This window comes from Callorhinus ursinus, unplaced genomic scaffold (genome assembly GCF_003265705.2).
Source record: "Callorhinus ursinus isolate GAN/ISIS: 27379988/994484 unplaced genomic scaffold, GSC_fseal_2.0 scaffold12, whole genome shotgun sequence".
Classification (NCBI taxonomy): domain Eukaryota; kingdom Metazoa; phylum Chordata; class Mammalia; order Carnivora; family Otariidae; genus Callorhinus; species Callorhinus ursinus.
In genome coordinates, this window is record NW_027397074.1 from 2,371,955 (window position 1) to 2,384,171 (window position 12,217).

Below are 12,217 nucleotides of genomic sequence, written 5' to 3' on the forward strand. Positions count from 1 at the left end.
CCGGATCTGCTGCTTGTTGGGTCCCTGCTGGGGGAGCCGTGCCCCGACTGGGCCGCAGATCACAGTTTATGGCAACCCCGAGCTGAGAGCCCGCGACTCTGCTCCGTCTCTGCAGCCGGCTTCCCCGCTCCGATACCTGGGAGCTCTGGCGCACTCAGGCACCCCGGTCTCTCTGTGACCCCAAGGGTCCTGAGACCACACTGTCCCGGGAGGATTCCACCCCCCGCTTAGCCACTGCAGCGACGTCCCTCCGCCGAGCCGACTTCTAAAAGGTCCGATTTTGTGCTGTGCGGCTCTATCACTTGCCAGAAGCGGCCGGCGGAGGCCCCTCCCCTGTCGTCGATCCTCCCGAATATCGCCTCGGATTCGCTTCTCCGCACGTCCTACCTTCCAGTAAGTGGTCGCTTCTCTGTTCAGAGAGTTGTTGCTACTCTCCTCTTCCATCTCCTGTTGAGTTCGTAGGTGTTCAGAATGGTTTAATCCCTATTCAGCTGAATTCCTGAGACCAGACGAAACCCAGGTCTCCTACTCCTCCGCCATCTTGCTCCGCCCTCCTTTTTTATTTTTGAGATAAGTACCCAGTAGTGGAATTGATAGACCATGTGGTAGGTCTATTTTTAATTTTTTGAGGAAGCTCCTATTGTTTTCCATAGGGGTTACACCAGTTTGTTTACTCCAGTGGTGAATGAGGGTTCTCTTTACATCCTGACCAACACATTTTTTTTTTATACTAACCATTCTTACAGGTATGAGGTGATATCTTTCTGTAGTTTCAATTTGCATTTCCTTGATCAGTGCAGAGAATCTTTTTGTGTTCCTGTTGGCCATCTTTGGAAAAAGTCTATTCATATCTTCAGCCCATTTTTAAATTGAATTATTTGGGTTTTTTGTTGTTGTTATGGGGTTGTTTGAGTTCTTTCTAAATTATTTTGTATATTAACCTCTTTTTGGATGTGTGATTTGCGGATATCTTTTCCTATTCGGTAGGTCACCTTTTCGTTTTGTTGATGGTTTCCCTTGCTGAGCAAAAGCTACTGAGTTCGACATAGTTCTATTTGTTTATTTTTGCTTTGTTGCCCTTGCTTTTGGAGTCAGATCCAAAAAACATCGCTGAGACCAATGTCAAGAAGATTGCCACTTATGTTTTCTTCTATGAATGTAATGGTTTCAGGTCTTAACATTCAAGTCTTTAATCCATTTTGAGTTAATTTTTGTATATGGTATAAAAGAATGGTCAAGTTTCATTCTTTTGCATATAGTTAGCCAGTTTTCCTGACACCATTTATTGAAAAGACTGTCCTTTCCCCATTGTATATTCTTGCCTTCTTTGTCATTAACCATATGTGTGTGGGATTAATTCTAGGCTATTTTCTATTTATATGTGTATGTCTGTTTTTGTGCAGGTACCATACTCGTTTGATTACTATAGCTTTGTAGTATAGTTTGAAATCAGAGATTGATACCTCCAGCTTTGTTCTTCTTTCTCAGATTGCATTGGTTACTTGGGGTCTATTGTGGTTCCATACAAATTTTATAACTGTTTGTTCCAGTTCTCTGAAAAATACCATTGGAATTTTGATAGGGATTGCATTGAATTTATAGATTGCTTTGGGCAGAATGGACATTTTAACAATATTCTACCAATCCATGAACATGGAATATCTTTCTATTTTTACAGTTTCTTTAATCAGTGTCTTACAGTTTTCAATGTATAGGTCTTTCACCTTCTTGGCTAAATTTATTCCTAGGTGTTTTATTGTTTTTGTTGTAATTATAAATGGGATTCTTAATTTCTTTCTGATAGGTCATTATAAGGGTATGGGAATGCAACCAGTTTCTGTATGTTAATTTTGTATCCTACAAGTTTACTGAATTATTAGTTCTAACACTTTTGGTGGTCTTTATGGTTTTCTGTCTGCAATATCATGTTAACTGAAGGTAACCATTTTACATCTTCCTTTTGAATTTGGATGCCTTTTATTTCTTGTCCAATTGCTGTGGTTAGGACTTATGTTGATATGCATTTTTTCTGTATCCATTTTTTTGAGAGTTTTTATCATAGATGGATGTTAAATTTTGTCAAATGCTTTTTCTGTGTCTATTGAGGTGATCATATAATTTTCATTCTGTTAATGTGTGTCACAGTGATTGATTTGTGGGTTGATTGATTTGTGGATGAACTATTCTTGCATCCTTAGAATAAATTCCACTTGATCATATTATATGATCCTTTTAATGCATTGTTGAATTTGGTTTGCTAATGTTTTGTTGAGGATTTTTGCATCTACTTGCAACAGATATATCGGCCTGTACTTGTTTTTGTAGTGTCTTCATCTAGTTTTGGTATCAGAGTAATGCTGGCCTCATTAAGTGAGTTTAAGAGGAAGTGTTCTTGGTAGAATTCACCAGTGAAGCTGTCTTGCCCTGGACTTCTGTTTGGGAGATTTTTGATTACTTCCAATCTCCTTTCTACCAATTAGTCTATTCAAATTTTCTATTTCTTCATGATTCAGTATTGAAAGATTGTGTGTTTTTAGGAATTATCCATTTCTTCTAGGTTTTCCAGTTTGGTGTGTAATTGTCATAGTAGCTTCATATCCTTTTCACTTCTTTGGTATCAGTTGTAACTTCTCTTTCTAATTTTATTATTTGGACCCTCTCTTTTTCTTTTTCTTTCTTTCTTTTTTTTTTTTTTAAGATTTTATTTATCCATTCATGACAGACAGAGGGGGAGAGAGAGAGAGAGAGAGAGAGAAGCAGAGGGAGAAGCAGGCTCCCCGCCGAGCAGGGAGCCCGATGCAGGACTCGATCCCAGGACCCTGGGATCATGACCTGAGCCGAAGGCAGACGCTTAACCATCTGAGCCACCCAGGTGCCCCCCCTCTCTTTTTCTTGATGAGTGTGGCTGGAGGTTTACCTATCTTTGTTTGTCTTTTCAAAGAACCAGCAGCTTTTAGTTTCAGTGATCTTGTTTTTTCAGCCTCTATTTTATTTATTTCTGCTTTCTTCTAACTTTGGGCTTGTTTCCTTTTTCTAATTTCTTTAGGTGAAAGTCAGATTGTTTGGGATTTTTCTTGTTTGTTGAGGTTGGCCTGTATTGCTGTGAACTTCCCTCTTAGAACAGCTTTTGCTACATTCCATAGATTTTGGAAAGTTGTGTTTCCATTTTCACCTGTCTTAGGTATTATTTCTCTGACACATTGGTGCTTCAGTAGCATGTTGCTTAGTATCCATGTGTTGGTATTTTTTCTATTTGTCTTCTTTTAATTGACTTCTAGTTTCATACTATTGTGGTTGGAAAAGATGCTTGATATGATTTCAGTTGTCTTGAATTTGAGACTTGTGGTCTAATTATGTGATCTCTCCTGGAGAATGTTCCATGTGCACTCTAGAAAAATGTACATTGAATTGGTTTTGGATGGAATGTTCTGTATTTATCTGCTAAGTCCACCTGGTCTAATGAATTGTTTAAGGCAGGCCATTATTTCCTTAATGACTTTCTGTCTAGATGATCTATCTATTGATGTAAGGGGGGTATTAAAATCCCCTACTATTGTTACTGTCTTTTTCTACCTTTGACTGTTAATATTTGCTTTATATACTTAGGTGACCCTGTTTTGAGTGCATAAATAATTACAAATATTATATCCTCTTCTTGGATTGACCCCTTTATCATTATGGAATGCCCCTTTTTTCTCTTATCTTTGTTTTAAAGTCTGTTTTGTCTGATATGAGAATTGCTACTCCACCTTTCTTTTTTTTTTTTTTTTTTTTTTTTTTACTCCAACTTTCTTTTCATTACCATTTGCTTGGAAAACCATCCCTTCACTTTCAGTCTGCGTATGTCCTTAAATCTGAAGTAAGTCTCTTGTGGGCAACGTATAGATGAGTCTTGTGTTTTTTTTGTTTTTGTTTTTGTCCATTCAGTCACCCACCCTATGTCTTTTGATTAGAACATTTAGTACATTTACATTTAATCATTATAGGTATGTACTTATTGTTATTTTGTTGATTATTTTCTTGTTATTTTTACAGTTCTCTGTTCCCCTCCTCTCTCTCTTTTTCACTTGTGATTTGATGGTTTCTGTAGTGTTATGTTTGGGTTCCTTTCTCTTTATTTTTTGTGTATCTATTACAGGTTTTTGTTTTTTTGGTTGCCATGCCATGAGGTTCATATATATTGATGTATATCTATTTCAAGCTGATAAAAATGCATTTGAAATTGAGCAACTCAAGCATTACATTTTTACTCTCCTACCCCTGCAATGTTTCATGTTTTGACATCATATTTTTTATCTTTTTGTTTTGTGTATCCCTTAACTACTTACTGTGGTTACAGTTGATTTTTACTATTTTTCTTTTAACTTTTGTACTAGCTTTCTAAAAGTGGCTGATCATGGCCTTTACTGTATATTTGGCTTTACCAGTGCGATATTTTCTTTTGTATATTTTATTTTTAGTTATGGTCTTTCTGCTTCACGAAGACCCTTTAACATTTCTTGTAAGGCTGGCTTAGTGGTGATGAACTCCTTTAGTTTTTGCTTGTCTGGGAAAATTTTTATCCTTCCTTCAACTCTGAGTGATAACCTTGCTTGGAAGACTATTCTTGGTTATTTTTTTTTTTTTCTTTCCCTTTCAGCACTTTAAATATATCCTGCCGCTCCCTTCTGGCCTGAAAAGTTTCTGCTGAGAGATCTGATAGAAGGTGACGTAGCTCTTACCAAGTTACTCCTCTTGTTGCCCCAGGAATGCATATACTTGTTCATTCATGTGTTTATCAGTTATTCATTACTCATATACATGATTGTCAGGCTCTGAACCAGCCTCTGCAAACACAAGGGCAAATAAGACTCAACCCCCTTCTCAAAGGGTTTCTAATTCAGCATAGTGTTTTCTACCCTTGTAATCCCATGGCACAGATGATGGATGATTGTTCACTCATTTGTTAGCCTGCTGGTTATAATCCTGGGTGCACCCTCCTTTTCCTTTCCCTCTCAAGAGAGAGCAGAAGGCCAATGTATGAAAGCACTATTATTTGAGAGAGAACTTTTATCTTTTCTTAGTTACAGAAAATTATTTTTAAAGTATATTATTTGCTAACTTATGTGTAAGTAGTGAATGACATGGGTCATGCTGATGTAACTTGCAGGTAATAATCTGAAATTTAGTGGCTCATGTGGAACTGCTTTCTTGGAATGCCCTTTTCTTTTTTATTTAATTGAATACTAAGGGCTTCAACTAGTTCTCATGTTCCCAAGAAAAACAAGTCAGAGATGAAGAACCTCCCACCCTTTTGAGGAGAGAATTTGACATCTGATCTTTTACCTTTGTGTTGAGTAGATACCATAAAATAGAAAGGAACTGGGAGTAATGGCCAGAAGAAGAGAGTGTTAGAAAGAGAAACTATGACAGGAGTCCCCTGTCTGAGGGGAGAGATTTATTCCCTTGGTTCCAGGAGAATAGTGCCAGTGAGAGAAATCTACAAGAGGTATATTTCACACCCACATGACTTATTCCCCAAAGCCCTGGTCAGCACTGAACTAGGAAACTCTCTGCTGCAGGGGAAAGAACTGCAACACAGACAAGATGATCAAGATGAAGGGGGAATATAACCAGGACCTAAGAAACCAGGGATGGAATGACTTCATCACACCTGGATTCCCATTATGTTGTTAAGTATCTCTCTCCATCCCTGGTGTCTCTGCCAATATGGCGCCTGGCTTCCCCACGGGGAGGGCTCTGAGGGCCATGTGGTGAAGTGAGTGTTGGAACCCCAGGTCACAGCCAGTAGCTGAGCCATCTACTTGGATGAAAGCCTTCTCATTCACAGTTGCTTGAGCGTGTTCCAGGGATCTGGGAGTGTTGATTGGCTGCTGGAGTCCTATGCTGGCCTTAAACCAGGGATAGGGAAGAGGGGCCTGGAGCTTCCTGCCCAAACGTCAGAGTTTGAAGGTAAGGTGACCACCACCTCCCCACCCCAGCAGAAAATGAGGCTGCTGAACTTAAGAAGGGGGAGTTGGTGATGGACAGGTAAAAAGAGCAGACACTATCTCTGAGACGGACCAGAAGAACTGAAGCCCTATACTTGTTGTGGGGTTTTTTTGTTTTTTTGTTTTTTTGTTTGCTCCGTGTGAGGGTCATGCAGAAGTCTTCAGTAGCCCTTCTTAAAGTTCCCTGTTAATTATCCAATTCCACTCTCGCACATACTACAGCAGCCCTCAACACTATTCTCTTCAACTTAAAGACTCCCCTCCTCCTCAGCTTTTCCACATGATTGTCTTACACAAAATGGGAAAACCGGTCTGACAGGTAGGACTGAGGAGGGGATAGGGTGACTGTGTGTGAGGTGGGTGTGGGGAAGTCTGGAACACTAACAACTTCATTGCTTTATTCCATCACATCAAGAAAATCTAAATTCTTCCAAGTTGGAAAATACTGAATTCCCAGTCCTGGAGGGCAGGCCATGCTCCTAGGCCATTAGGGATGTGGAGGTTTACAAACTCTCTTGATGCCCTGCTGCCACATTGGAACTTTATACAAGTCTACTTCATGTTTCTTGGAAAGGGAATTTCTCTTTTTACCTGCTATCAAGGGTGTTGCTACTAATTTAAACCTAGTTTGATTTGCATAATGATCTGGCACATCTGGGACTGCAGCTTCAATCGCCAGATTTGATAGACTCTCCACTAGCACATAAACAACTAGGAAAGAGGGGGAGAAACTAGTAAAGAGCCCAAAAAAAAAAAAAAAAAAAACCTCCTCAAGCACAAGTGAGAAAACATGGCCAGGATGGAGGAATGGGCAAAATGGGTGAAGGGGAGTGAGCGTTATAGGCTTTTAGTGATGGAAAGAGTAAGTCATGGGAATAAAAGGTCCAGCACAGGGAATATAGTCAATAATATTGTAAGAGGGTCGTGTGGTGACAGATGATAGCTACGCTTGTGGTGAGCACAGCACATTGTACAGAGTTGTTGAATCACTTTGTTGTACACCTGAAACTAATGTAACATTGTGTGTCAACTATATTCGAATAATAATAAAAAGAAACCTGGCCAGCTTCATTAAGTGATGGGAAGTAAAAAATAAATCAAGGAAATCACCTAAAAGGGAACTTAAGGCCCTTTTGGTTTTATCCACTTCTGAGATAAACAATGGAATTAATACAAATAGTTCCAAGACAAAGTAATAATTTTTGGAAGACATCCCCCAATATTTAACTAGACGCTTATCTCCTGGCCAGTTTGTCTTGAAGAAACACCAGGAAGCTCTATTTTATTTCTCTAAGCTAAAACAGCTACAGGAGCTTTGAGATTTTTATTTTGTTTAATGGTCCAGGTGGATATGTGAAAACACCTGCTTTAAAATGTTTAGGATGGAAATTATTATGATTATGATAAAACTCTAGAGCCTTAATATCTGTTTGGTAATAGAGGAGCCCAAAATTGCTCCATCCCTATGCTACCTCAGGAAGCAGGTGGACTGGCCTTGCATGCAGACCTCATGAAGCCCTCCAGCTGTCAGTTAAGAGAGTGTCTTCTTCCACTCCCGCCCCAAAAACTTGGCTGATTGCCCAAACATTTAGTTTTGTATTTTACCATCATCATTGGATCGCCCTATTCCAAAGATACACCAGGAATATTATCTCAAACTTAACGGAAGTTCAGTAATTGTCAAGGACTTTGTTGTGAGTAGTGTTTTCAGGAGGATGACCTAAAGGAAATGCAGTCCTCATACTGGAAAATTTATCCTTGGGTTAACAGACCCTCAGGAAACAGCTGACCTGGACCACTGGGTTGTGGCTTCCCACCTAGTTAGTTTTACTGGTCCCCATTTGCATCCTCTAAGGAGTAGCATAAGAGGCAGTACCAAGAAATGTGATACTGCACTTATTCAAGTGGTTTTAGAAAAACTGTTCAAGGTTGTTTTAGGATTCCTCCTGCATTAACTAGAATTCCAGGATGCACGTTTATTTGCACCCCCCCACCACCACCACCCCGGTCCACCAGTCCCTGAGGCCCCAAGTCCCAGGCCTTGCAGGGAGGTGTGGTAGGTTTTGGCTCACCCCTCACAATTTGACCTTCCCTAGGGTGATGCGCCAGTTGGAGAGGTCTGGGGCAGTTTCTTCAGGTTACTTGGGCTGTGCTGATGGTGGTTCTTTTGCACTGGAAGGGGACCCCACCACTTCTTAATTTAGGCAGTCAACAACCATGACTCTGCAAGTTTACTGCAGGGGTTTTATTAGCACCATGGGACTGTTTTACCGCGACTTCAGAGCTTTAACTGACCCCTAACACTTTAGGGACAGATACTGCACCCTGGGGTTATGGTGATAGGGTCACTTTCACAGAATTTGTGCTCTCTAATGGCCAGTTCAAAGATCCCTCTTCAGCTCTTAAGCTGCTGCTAGGAATTCAGCTGCTGTTTAACACAGGCAATTATTGCATCATTTCATACATTGAAACCTAACACCCAGCCCTAGTGGTTATTGCATCAGCTCTGAACAACCTGCTCTTCCAATCAATTAAACTCATTGCACTTGAACATGAGTTGCCTGCCAGTCACACTTTAAATCACCACCTCAGCACCCATTTCACGATGAACTGCCAAAATGAAATGACCTCCCAGAACTTAATCAGTCCCCTCCCTGGGGAAAACTGGCCTTGAAAGGGATTTTCCAGGGTCCTGTGGGAACAAACCCATTGCACGCCCCCACCCCACCCCCACCCCTTCCTGGCAGGGAGAAAACCTTCTCAGGTCTTTGTTCCAGGAATAGTAGTGCTGCTCCCTAGCTGAAGTTTGTTTTTGTCCTAGGACACTATGGATGATGAAACTAGTTGTGGTTTACTGATTTTTTCCCCTTTATTTATTTTTGTTATACCAGTAATGCATGCTCATTCTCGGAAAAATCAGAATACATAGCTATGCAAAATGAAGAATAAATAAATTGTCACCACGCCACCGCTATCATAGCCAAAATGTCAGTTACCCTTCCAGGCTTTCATGCTTTCTCTTTGAATTGGCTGTTAGAGCCAGATACAAATCCCAGTAGAAGTGAGGATTTAATATAGAACTATGGAGAAAAGATGTAAGAAAAAATAGATGGTACTGGCTCTCAATTTGGAAAAAAATAAAAACCGACTCCTACCTGATACTACATGGAAAAATCCACTTCAAATAGATCAAATATTTAAATGTAAAAAATATAACAATGAAGGGATTGTTTAAAAATCTGGTAGGCTATGTGAACATTCTGAGGGTGGGAGAGACCATTTTAAGTCAAGACCAGAAGCTGTAAAAGACAGCATCATTATATTTAATTTTTAAAATTATAAAGTCAATACATAAGAAAAGTACATCTTTAATGTACCAGGTTTAAATTTCTAATATAAACTCAAATTTGAGAAAAAAACGAGATGTTGAAAGATATTCAAGATACAAATGAACAGTTCACTAAAGAGTAAATTCAAATGGCCAACACGCCAATAAACATATGAGAGGATGCTTAGATTCACTAATTGTCAGAGGCAAATTAAAATTAATGATAAAACACCATTTTATACTTAGACTGGCAGAAAGAGCCATAATACTGTATGCTGGTGGGGGGAGAGGGTGAGGAGATGTCCTCTGGTACTTTGCTGGTGAAATGTGATGTGCTAAAATCTTCTGGGAAAGAAATTTGACATCTATTAAGATAAAAAGTACATGTAGCCTTGACCCAGCAGTTCAATACCTAACTGTAGCCCATAGAAATAAAAGCAGTTTTAAGGATCTATGTCTAAGGAGGTTTACTCCAGCATTGTGTAAAACAGGAAAAAGGGGGCATGCCCATCAACAGAGTAGTAGCTTAATAATTTATGGTACATCTCACACAAAGGAATATGTTTGCAATCAATAAAAAATGAATTAAAACTAAACCAGACCATGTGGAGGAAATTCTCGTAAGAGACTATTGAGAAAAGTACATAAAATGATTCTATTTTTGAGGGAAAAGAATTGACAGAAGTGTATATATATATATATATCTGAATGAGATGATAGCATTACAAAGAACACTAAGAAAGGATATATATTAGGTTGTAAAAATTGGTTATCTTGGTAAAGGGAAGAAGGTGGCGTGATGAAGATGAATGAAAGTAGAAAAGGGAGAAGGGAGGTACAGAGCCAAATTTAGGGGAAAAAAGTAAAACACTTCACTAAAAATGAAACTCTGTGCATATGATCATATTTATGCCTTTATATAAAATTCTATGTATGTGATTTAAGGATTGAATTGTTCCAATCCCCAGCACCTCAATGTGACTTTATTTGGAAATAGTCTTTACAGAGGTACTCAAATCCATATGAGGTTAGGGTGGGTCTTCATTCAATATGACTGGTGTCCTTGTAGAAAGGAGAAATTTTGACACCAAGTCAGACACACAGGGAAGATGATATGAAGACACTCAGGAGAATGCCACGTGAAGGGGGAGGATTGGAGTGATTGATCGGCAAGCCAGGGGATGCCAAAGATTGCTGACTAACCGCAGGGAGAGGCGAGCAAGGAGTGCCCTTCATGTTTCAGAAGGAGCAGGACCCTAAAAACACCTTGATTTCACACTAGCCTCCAGAAATGTGAGTTGACAGAATTTTGTTTTAAGCCACCCAGTTTGTGGTACTTGATCATGGCAGATCTAGGAGATGAATACAATGTGTATCTGTTAAAAAAAAAAACAAAAAACCCAGATTTTAAAAATCCTTCTGTAAGGCAGTAAAGAAATCCTGTAAATTCAGAGCCATGTTTATACCTCAATCCCTTGAGTAGCCTTACCATACTTATTTTAGTCCTATTGTACTCTTCATTTATACAAACATCTTGATGTCCTTCTGAAATTACTTTTGGAACAGGAGCTGTAGACTTATGCAGGTCCTATAGCCTTGGGGCTGATGGCCTAGTTGAGCCATACACGCTAAAGGAAACAGACCAAGGTGAGAGGAGATAAAGATGTGGGATGAGGTGACCATATAGCCCTTGATCATCAGAAAGAGATGAAAGATTGTCAAACCACTCAAACAATCTCATGACCCACTTCCACGTTCTCGTTCACTTTAGGCCTGTCATATTAGTTTCTGTGAGAAGTAGTCTTGAGAACCACCCCTGATCTTTTTACTTAAGCTAATTTGAGTGGATGTCTGGTTATTAGAACCAAACTTGAGAACCACAGCAAGTTCACGGTGGCTAAAGGACAAATGGTTGCATGTTGAATTCTGAATTCAAGTGTTATTTGTGTGGTCCAAGGATGGAGTCCCTCTTACCCTCATGTAATCAGCATACACTACCACTGACAGTTGTATAATGGGTCCAAAATCTGTAACTGCGATTTTTAATCTATCTTTTGATGTAAAGACAAAAGACAGCAAAGTAGTATGTAAAAACTTAAAATTAGTCTCAGAGACTGAAATTAGGAAGAACCAACACATAAGAGATGAAATCAGGGATCAGTAGTACTCCCCCACCCCCCGCCAAAGAAATTGTTTAATGAAAAGAGGTAGGAATTCAGGTAGCTGAGGCCGAATTGCATGAGCAAGAATATCTCAGTAGAAGGCTAGTGTCCCATGGAATTTGAGCAAGTGGATCAGAAGATAGAATGTGTCAGTGAACCTTTTAATACTGAGTGTGCAGGAGGAGCCCCAACTCTCCAGGCCACTCACATGGTTTTGGATTGTGCCCATAGTGGAAAGGCAGGCAGCATTCTGACTGCTAATACTTGAGGGCACCTACCGTTAATGCGATCAAGAAAAACCCTCTTGCTTAGACTTGATGCTTATCCAACAACCTTCTGATTGTAAATCTTCTCTGCAAATAGATTTCCCTGGGGAGGATATTTTGGGTTTTGACAAGCTCTCACGGAAGTATTGCCCACTGGGAAATTTGTTTTCTCTGCAAAGGAATAAATGATGGGCCACTTTATGTCAGCTTCTGTTGAACCAGTCCCCTGAGTCCACTTGTGTAGGCAAATTGACAACACAGTTTCTGGTGAGCACTCTAGATAACAGCTCCAGGGCATTCTTGTTTTATTAACTGTATCATCTAGCAGATGAGTGATTGAGATTGTAAGTACCCAAAGGAAGACTTGGTTAACTCTGTAGGGTTATCTTGATGTAAAATCCAGGCGGTAGTGGTTTGGGGGTGGGTGTGTGTGTGTGTGTGTGTGTGTGTGTGTGTGTGTGTGTGTGTGTG

At 39.8% G+C, this 12,217-nt stretch overlaps 1 long non-coding RNA gene across 3 annotated transcripts in view; it reads left to right on the forward strand.

Moving 5' to 3' along the window:
• Positions 1-12,217, forward strand: part of LOC112824738 (uncharacterized) — a 110,749-nt gene that overhangs the window by 35,324 nt on the left and 63,208 nt on the right. The window lies entirely within an intron of this gene.